This window comes from Dromaius novaehollandiae, unplaced genomic scaffold, assembly GCF_036370855.1.
Source record: "Dromaius novaehollandiae isolate bDroNov1 unplaced genomic scaffold, bDroNov1.hap1 HAP1_SCAFFOLD_103, whole genome shotgun sequence".
Lineage (NCBI taxonomy): Eukaryota > Metazoa > Chordata > Aves > Casuariiformes > Dromaiidae > Dromaius > Dromaius novaehollandiae.
Genome location: NW_026991455.1, coordinates 15,622 through 23,819, shown reverse-complemented (window position 1 = coordinate 23,819; position 8,198 = coordinate 15,622). Strand labels below are relative to the sequence as shown.

The 8,198-nt window shown below is 50.8% G+C and overlaps 1 long non-coding RNA gene across 1 annotated transcript; it reads left to right on the top strand.

The window, feature by feature from the left end:
• Window positions 1-1,554: 1,554 nt before the first annotated feature.
• LOC135326620 (uncharacterized) lies at window positions 1,555-2,430 on the top strand. The gene is made up of 3 exons (XR_010386921.1): window positions 1,555-1,580; window positions 1,699-1,890; window positions 2,308-2,430. It is a non-coding gene; the product is annotated as an uncharacterized LOC135326620 (long non-coding RNA).
• The last annotated feature ends 5,768 nt before the right edge of the window (window positions 2,431-8,198 follow it).

Genomic DNA, 8,198 nt, shown 5'->3' with positions numbered 1-8,198 from the left:
GCAACTTGAAAATATTTTTATTTTTATAGCTGCCCCATTAGTTTCTCTTTACCTAAAATAATGAAATTTAACTCCCTTTTTGAAGCTGGGACCCGTTGTAGTAGATACTCTTGCAAGAATGTGGAGCTGTTCTTGTGCTTTGACGAATGCTACCTTAGGCTTTACTTAGGAATACAAAGATTTTAGATCTTTACTTCTACAGTATGCATCACCCCAAACTAGGCCCTTTTTCACACTTGTTGGCTTTTCTGTAATTCTTAGGTTCAACTCTCTTGTATCTTTTCTTTTTTTGCAATTGTAAATGTCAGCAGACTGATTGCATGTTGCTTATGAGGAAGGCCATGCCTCCTCTATAGGTTCCTTCTGTTTTAAATGTTTCTGTAGTTCCTAGTGATTTGGAATTCCTCTTTCTTGCACCATTTGCTTAGCCATGCATGGTCACTCAGCACCTCTGGTCCTCTGTGTGGTAGTGAGAACAGCCTCTGTGTGCAAGTGAGAATGAGAGAGAGAAGTGTCTGAAGTGCAAAATTAAGAGACCAACTTCAGGAAGGCTCAATTAGTGCAACCGCCAGGTAGTTACCTGGCAATGGTATTTGCGGAAACAGGAAGACAGAAGATAGAAGAAAGCTTAAAGCCTTGTGGAATTAAGGCTCCTTCTCATCAGTTCCAACTTAGAGCAATTTTAGGAGGATGTAATTTCCTCCAGCAGTGTTAACATGGCTTTGCCAGTAGCAGCAGACCATGGTGGAAATTACCGGAAGGAAGTCAGGAACAGAGCTGGAACAAGGAACGTGACGCTGCTTTCACTAACTGGGAGTAAGTGGCTGTGACACTTCCTGCCCTCAAATTCCCAGGACAAGGCAAGCCTTTTTCAGCAATGCTTTTCACCTGCTGACTCCATGGGAGCAGCACTGTTAGAAAATGTTGGTAAGGGAAAGTGGGTGCCAGCAGTATCATCCTTTGGGGCCAGAACAAAAATTCTCCAGCTGTGAGAAAGACTGTTTAGCAGCAATCTAGGTTGTAACCATCTTGGAGACTTTCATCTTTGATAGCACAGAGGTAATTCAATCTGCTCAGTCCCCCCTAAAGTAGTAACGTCAGGGCAACAAATAGACAGCAGAGTATCATCTATCCAAATGGCACAATGGGTGCTAATCTTAAAGAGCCGGGGCGGGGGGGGGGGGATTTACTGTGCAAGTGTTACAAGCAGTGGATCTTCTTGTGCGTGTCTTGTGCATGGCTTCCAAAACAGGGGTTGGGGGAAGCGGTATTTGTGGCTTGTGTATTCTCATTTACCTTGCTTGTGTGCATATTAGATCCACTTTTGTGCTTATAAACAACTTCGGATTCTTACAATTTTCTGCAGAGCTTTGATTTTTTTTTTTTTTTTTTTTTTTTTTTGCTTTGCTCTATACTTTTGTAGGGTGATGGATTTTACTATGCCTCCATCAACAAGTGCTGGCTGGAAAAGTTGTTACGTCCCAACGGAGATTCTTAGGCAAGACGGAGGAGTTCAGATACGCAGTCTGCCAGAAGAACCTTGCCTGGGAGGGGTTGCTAGCCTTGAGCTATAGGCACTGGTGCGTACGGCTCATTCTGTCAGACACAAAGAGGTTTTCTTTGGTTGCAGAAATGTTAGCTTGCCTTTACACCCTATAGTGGCAGTATTTTTGTATTTATAAACTGTGTTAATCCTAGACATTCAGAACCTCGGGGAACGACTATATGCTGCCGTGAAGAACTACAGACCACCACCGCCCTCAGACCTCTGTAAGTTATCACATGTCGAGAGTGGCCAGGAGAATCCAAATGCCAGCAGAAAGGTTCTCTGCCTGGTCCTGATGAGGAGCCTTCGGCCGTAGGAAGGTTGGCAGCGTCCTTACTGGACTTGTGAGTAATAAGCCGCAATGCAGGGACCAGCAAAGGAGGGGGGGAATAGCGGCTGATAGCCCGGTCGCTATGGCACTGCTGTTGCTAGCAGGGCCATGAGGTCTGTGTGAGGCCTCACCTGCCTGTTTGGAGCTCTGTTTTGGTCTATTTACCTGGAATAACCAATGAGGCCTAAAACAGGAATTTTTGTGGCTAGATGGATAAGCTGTGACCCCACCTGTCTTTGCTTTGCTTTGCTTTGCTTTGCTGCTTAATGTCATAACAGTGACTTGGGACCCCAGAATAAAAACTGCTACAGTGCTTAAGGGAGGATCTGCATTTGCCCAGGTTAGGGAACCATCCTTAAAGCTTTGGTGGGGAGAAAAAGCTCCAAAAGGAGAGTCTGCCAGTGACTTTGGTGGTTTGATTCATTTGCAGGCTGCTGTTCTGAGGGCCAGCAACTCAAAGAGGAGCAGCTCAGCCCATTTCGTTGCTTTCAGTGATCCTGTTCTGAGGAAGCATGTAAGTACAGAAGGGGTCTGGGAGGGTTTTCAAACAAGACAGGAAAGAGCAAGGAAGATTTGAGAGCATAGAGAAACCAGGTGCCATGGGTACTGAAGTTGTTAAGGGCTGAGGGCATTTGGGGTTAAGCATCTGAAAGGGGCTAATGCACAAGGAGTAGTAAAATACCATGACTGAACACAAGGTTCCTCCCCAGTCTGGGCCTGTGCATGCACGCTGGCTCTTGCAGACGCAGATACCCCGGAGCTGTAGGGAAACAGGTAAGCAGGCCCAGAAGCGGACTTTGGGCACAGCAGTGTGCAGAGACCTCTGCGTGCTTGGCAGGCGAGTGGGGCTGGAGCGTGGCAAGGGCTGTTCCGGGCTGTCCAGATCCATCCGGTTCCACTCCCTATCCCTCTGTCCAGCACTCCATCCTTCTCTTTCTTTCCCCATGGCTCTGTCCAGTGCCGATCCCTTTGTTTAGCTACTCATTCCTCTGCCAGCTCCCCATCCCTCTTGTACTCTTTCCATCCCTCTGTCAATATCTGTGTCCCTCTAACTGGCTCCCTATCACTCTATCCAGCTTTTCAGCATCCTCTTCCTCTCCCTATCCCGCTACCTGCCCGCCATCCTTCTGGTCCTTCTGTCCAGCTCCCCATCTGTCTGCCACTCTCATCTGTCTCTCTGTACTTCTCTTTGCCTTCCTGGCCCTCTGTCCGCCTCCCCAGCCCTCTCTGTCTAGTTCCATCCCTCTGTTCAGCTCCTCATCCATCTATTTGCCTCCCTATCCCTCTTTTCCCCTGTTCTGTCCCATCTCTCTGTCTGAATTCCCCTCCCTCTTTTTCTCTCTCTACCTTTCTGGCCAGCTAGTCATCATTTTCATTCTCTTTCCATTGCTCTGACCGGCTCCCTGTCCCTCTTTTCCAGTTCCTCCTCTTCTGTTTGATTCTCTTCCCTTCTCTTTTGCTCCCTGTCCCTCTGCCTGCCTCCCCTTCCCTCCTTGCCCCTCTTTATTCTTCTGCCCACCTCCCCTTCCCTCTTTTGCTCTCTTCTGCTCCCCAGTCCTCTGTGCAGCCCCCCATCCATCTGTCTGGCCTTCTAGCCCTCTCTTTCTAGTCCTTCTAGTCCAGCACCCTGAACCTGGGGCCAGGTTTCTATCCTTCTCTTTCTTTCTCCATCCCTCTGCCAAGCTCTCTACCCCTCTTTTCTTCTGTTCTGCTCCCTGTCCCTGTGTCCAGCTGAAGGTCTGTCATTTCTGTGTGTTTTGTCTAGTGTGGCAGGTGCCAAGAGGCGGTTGGTGCTCAGCAGAGAGAATGATCAGCAGCACCCAGAGGGTGCCATCGGTCTGCCTGGTTCGGGTCACATCAGACACCGCTGCAGTGACTCTGCCTGCAGAGGCACAGGGCTGTGGCTGTGCAGTGGGGGAAGCACTAATGGGCCAGAGATGCTGTGGGGTATGTAGCAGGCAGCAAAGAGGCTCCTGGGGAAGGTGTCGTGGAGGCAGAGAGCAGCAGAGGCTCCAAGTACTCGGGTGTTAGGACAGGCGCCTGCGGTAGGGCGGTCTGGAGCTGCTGCTGTTGTCGACTACTTCTCGTCAGTGCAGTCTGCAGTTACCGCATCTTGTCCGCCTGTGTGCAGACAGGGCTGCCACGTGGTGCAGCTTGAGTCATGGTCACAACGCCAGCATCGAGCCCACTTTTCTGTCAGGTCTGCCTTGATGCAAACTGGTGTCTTCCCTACATCTCCAGCTCAACCCATGTTGTTGATCTAGTGCTTCCCAAGGGGCTATGCTGTGCTGTCAACACCCCCACTCTCCTCCCCACTGTCGCTTGTTGATGAAGAATGCTTGGAGTTTATCTTAGCAAGTGCAATCATCTACAGAGCTTCTGGCTCATTTCTTTCCTTGGAACTCCTTGCTCTTTGCTGCTCTGGCCCCCTCCAAACAATTTCTGCTTCTAGTATTATTAATGCTGGGCCATACACCTTCCAGGTGGCTTCTTTCTTTGAAGCCTAGGGGTTCCAGTATTGTTTGTGCTTTGAGAGTAAAGGTCCTTCACAACTGATGTCTTAAGTACGCAACTGTCTTACCTGGGATTTTGTGCTTTCACAAGTTATGGTTTCTTTCAGGAGCCAGCTACAAAAGTAACTTTGCTATAGCAGAGAAATGGGGTTACATGTGTACAAGCAACAGCACCATAGTACACAGCGAAAGCATAACCTACAGTACCAGTAGCACGAGTCGGTTTCCCATCAGCTCCATCTCTCTGGAGTATGGAGCTTTTGGAGGCCTTAGTTTCTATCCTGCCTTGGCTGGACAGTGCTTTCAGAGAGTGTCCGTCAGAGGCAGAGTTTGCCTGAGGAGAGGACCATCTACCGAAGGCTGGAGGTGGCTGGGTGCCTGAGCGAGCCTGACTGTCCATGAGAGCTGCTCTGACATCTTTCTGATGAAATGGAGCCAGAGAGGGTGACTGAAGCAGCATAGAAGGTCAGTCATAACTGTAGGAACAATTACGGGCCTTGGACTAGGGAGTAGTTCTGTAAGGGCTGTGCAGTTGCCTGGCCTCTCAGGAACTGCTCTGACCTCTTTGCAGGTGCTGAAGCGTAGCTGGGCAGTCAAAGGAGCCTTGTCACAGCTGGGAGATCTGTAGCTGGCCATGGAGGATGAGCTCTGACTTGCAGCATGGACACAGCTAAGTCCTGGGCTGCGTCGTATGTGATCAGGGTTGAGAGGTGGAAGGTGGCTGTCCCCTAGGTGGTTACTAGTGTCACTGGCTATGGATGTTTGCCCATGGAGCTGAAAAGACCAAAAATATTAATTGTCTGACCCGGAGATGAATTAGTGCTTGCAGTGTTCCAGGTAGGTTCAGTGGAAGTGCAGCTTAGTGCAAACCCGTGGTGTGATTCTTGCACATGCTACCATTTGAATGGTGGCTAAAACCAAGCCTATCAACAGCAACTGTACCGTGACTCTGGTGCGTGTCTTCCTGTTCTGCTGTACTTCTAAATGAAGGGGAAACTTCCTAAGCTGTAGGCAAAACTCCTTGGCTTCTCTTTACTGTTTTCATGCTCATGCGTGCTTTGCTGTTTCTTGCTTAAAGCTGAGGGTTTGGGATTTTTCACTTAAGGTTTATTATTTTGTTTGTTGTTGAGGGTATCCCACCCAGGAATTACAGTTTATTACTTTCTTTTGTGGGGCTCAGTCTTTATCAGTCAGGGTTTACAGTTTGTTCATTTAGAGATCAGGACGCAGAATTTAAAATCCAACCTTATCCGTAAATCTTAAAGCCTCGGCAACCATTTGGGTTCCAAGACTTGCAGTTTGTCACTTAGGGTTCAGGGCTTAGGACTTACTGATAAAGGAAAAGGGCTAAATCCTTAAATAATAAGTTGTAAGCCCTGAAGCCTAAGCAGCAGGCTGCGAACCCTTCTTTGGGGTTTGTAACCTTCCCCTGTACCCAGCGTTCAGCTCTGTGCACTGACCTGAGGTCTGGATTTGATACAGCGCAGGCCCATCACACTGACACTGAGCTGGCGGAGATATCTTTGCTTAGGCTACTCTCAGTCATCTTGAAAAGGTCATGGTGAGCAGGAAAGGTGCCTGAAGAAGGGAAGAAAGCAGCTGTCACTCCAGTCTTGCAAAAGGGCAAGAAGGAGGACCCAGGGAACTCAAGGCCAGTCAGCCTCACTTCCATGCCTGCTCCACCGTGGGGCTGGGAACCAGTGGTCTTGCAGGCACCAAAAGGACTCAGAGATTCCTGGGGTGCCCCAAAAGGCCCTTCAGTTTTAGGCAGTGCTTGAAACTCGGCCCTTTGCTCTTCACGTGCCTTCAGGCCTTTGGAAACAGGTTGCTTCTTTCATCTTAGTGCCCTCTTCTGACAGCAATGCAGAACGCTCCCTGGACAGCAGCCTTCGAAAAGAAATTGGAAGCTGCATAAGGTATCTCTCAGGTCCTTCTAGGGAAAGACACTCAGCGCACAGCTTGCACAGGAGCCACTGTGCAAGCAAGGGGTCTCCCATCTAATCACCACCGTGTGTGTGTGGGGGGGTAACTGAAGACCTTTGATCTCCCTCAGCAATGCCACTGCTGCCCCCTAGACCTCTGCAGCACCTTCCAGCCTTTGCGGCCTTTCTGCTGCCAGTTGTTGGAAACTGGAACTAGTCCAGACCCAAGCAGAAACACTGCAATTCAACGCCCCAGGAGGGAAGGTGGTGCGAGGCCAGCCTGGGGCACCCCTGGGGCAGGCAGGGTCCACCAGGCAGAAGGAGGGGATGGGGCGGCTGCAGGCAGGAGGGCAGGGGTCAGGGGGTCACCCTTCAGCCAAGCTCAGCAACCACCTCTGGTCCTGCGCTGCCCTCTGCCTTTGTGCCCTGCTCCCCTCCGGCTGCTTCTGTGCCAGGCTCTTGTTGGGTGTGGGGGGGGGGGGGGGAAGGGTGGCACTCCATGCCTGGGGCTTTGTGTGAGGCTCTGGTTCATGTGAGGCACTAGAGCCAGGCTGGAAGGGGGCTGATGTGCTGCAGCTCCCCCCCAGCAGATCTGTCCCAGCAGCAGTGGCCAGGATATCCTGGGGGTTGGGGGACCCAAAAGTGCCATGGAGGGACCTGGAGGTGAGCAAGATCTCCCGTGAGCCTCCATCTCAGGAAGGACAGGCTCTAGAGAGCTGGGAGAAAGCCTGGAGAAAGGAAGACTTTCCCTTGGTCAAGGAGGATCAGGGTAGGAATCACTTAAGCAAACTTGACATCCACAAGTCCATGGGCTCCGACGGGACGCACCCAAGAGTGCTGAGGGAGCTGGCGGAGAGATCTTTGCTTAGGCTACTCTCAATCATCTTGAAAAGGTCATGGTGAGCGGGAAAGGTGCCTGAAGAAGGGAAGAAAGCAGCTGTTACTCCAGTCTTGCAAAAGGGCAAGAAGGAGGACCCAGGGAACTCAAGGCCAGTCAGCCTCACTTCCATGCCTGGAAAGGTGATGGAGCAGCTCATGCTGAACACCATTTCCAAGCATATGAAGGACAAGAAGGTGATCAGGAGTAGTCAACATGGATTCCTAAAGAGGGATTCAAAAAATGGCTTAAGCGGCCTGAGGGTCTTCTCGAGTGGAATAACTCGCTGGGTAGCTGAGGGGAGAGCAGTGGCTGTTGTCTCCGTTGACTTCAGGAAGGCTTTTGACACTGTCTCCCATAACATCCTCAGAGGCAGGCTCAGTAAGTGTAACCCTGATGAGTGGAGAGTGCTATGGATTGACAACTGGCTGAATGACAGAGCTCAGAGGGCTCTGTGATCAGTGGCGCAAAGTCTAGTTAGAGGCCTGTAGCTAGCTGTGTAGCCCAGGGGTCAAGAGTGGCTCCAATCTTGTCCAGCTTCTTCATCAGTGACGGAGCTGAAGGGACAGAGTGCACCCTCTGCAAGTTTGCCGATGATGCAAAACGAGGAGGAGTGGCTGATACAGCAGAGGGCTGTGCTGCTGTTCAGAGGGACCTCAATAGGCTGGAGAGACGGGCAGGGAGGAACCTCATGAAGATCAGTAACAGGAAGCGGAGAGTTGAGCACCTAGGAAGGAATAACCCCCATGTAGCAGGGCAGGGTCGGGGCTGAGCTGCTGGAAAGAAGCTCTGCAGAGGAGGACCTGGAAGTCCTGGTAGACAACAAGTTGACCATGAGGCACCAGTGTGCCCTTGTGTCCAAGAAGGCCAATGGTATCCTGGGCTGCTTTAGAAAAAGCATTGTCAGTAGGATGAGGGAGGTGATCCTCGCCCTCTACTCAGCCCTGGTGAGGCCACAGCTGGAGCGTTGTGTCCAGTTCTGGCCTTCCCCGTAGAAGAGAGCTATGGA